This window comes from Atta colombica, unplaced genomic scaffold (genome assembly GCF_001594045.1).
Source record: "Atta colombica isolate Treedump-2 unplaced genomic scaffold, Acol1.0 scaffold156, whole genome shotgun sequence".
Lineage (NCBI taxonomy): Eukaryota > Metazoa > Arthropoda > Insecta > Hymenoptera > Formicidae > Atta > Atta colombica.
In genome coordinates, this window is record NW_017259246.1 from 447,859 (window position 1) to 449,078 (window position 1,220).

Genomic DNA, 1,220 nt, shown 5'->3' on the forward strand with positions numbered 1-1,220 from the left:
TCAGTAAGATTCGAATTAATAATATTAAATTAACTGGTATATTTTATTCATTTATCTTACGATTTACATTGTAAAGCACATTATTTTGATTTGCTCATTTATTCAGAAATCGCGTTTAACATAAAAAAATGTTAAATATTAATTTAATACAAAATGTTCAAATACACAACAATCACATTACGTTAAATTATTAATATTACAAATTATTAATATTCAAATATGTTAAAAATTCAACACAAAAATTTTAATGAGGACTGATAGTAAAAGAAAAATACAAAGTATTTTTTACTGTACATTTTTTTATTTTTATTTAAAAATGTATTTGTGTGTGTGTGTGTTGTGTGCATACTAATTTATATTATTTATATTAATTGTGCTTACTAATTTATAATAAATTGTAACAATTTAAAATGTGACTAGATGCATTCTTCTTAATATAATTTAAATCAATTTTCAAAAAATTTTCTTAATATAATTTAAATCAATTTTCATTGAAAAACAAATTATTTTTTATTTGACTATATAAATCAATATAAATATCAAATTATTATCTGCAATGATACTAGCGATATATATTATCTTAATTTTTTTCATCAAACGGGATCTTATATTTTAAAACCGATTTCTGAGAATGCAATAAAAGCAAAAAATTCCGATTGTGGCTTTATCGGATTAAAACGCGCCGCGACTTTCATGCACTCATACAATTTCAGCGTGAAAATCTGAAACCTCCCGCTTTAATCAGGGTGTTCGCATTTCTGCAGCCTTGGATGCAGCGATTGTCACGGAGCCTTAACAGCTTCCGCGTCGCCTCGTGGCCGCCGTTTGTCGTGACGCGTAATCATCCTCTAGTCTCTAACTGGAGTATTATCGATATAAGCGGAGGACAAGTGCTCTCATTAATTAGCTTCAACTTTCCGGTCGACGAACCTCGAGTGGGTCGCAATTTGTCGCGAATCGCATGCGACAGCGTGACGCAGTTACACGCTGTTTGCGAATCCGTCTCGGCGAGTGCGACGACGTCTTCGTTAATTACAATGTAACGATTGCGTGCGAAGGAATCTACAGAGTCAGAGAGTATCAAAAGTCGTACAATCTCCACGAGAATTAAAATCAAAGATAATCGTTATCAGATAGACAAGGAAAAGACGTTTCAAGAGCTCTGATGTATAATATTCAGTAAGAATTTTAAATAGATATTATATTATATAAAATAAAAA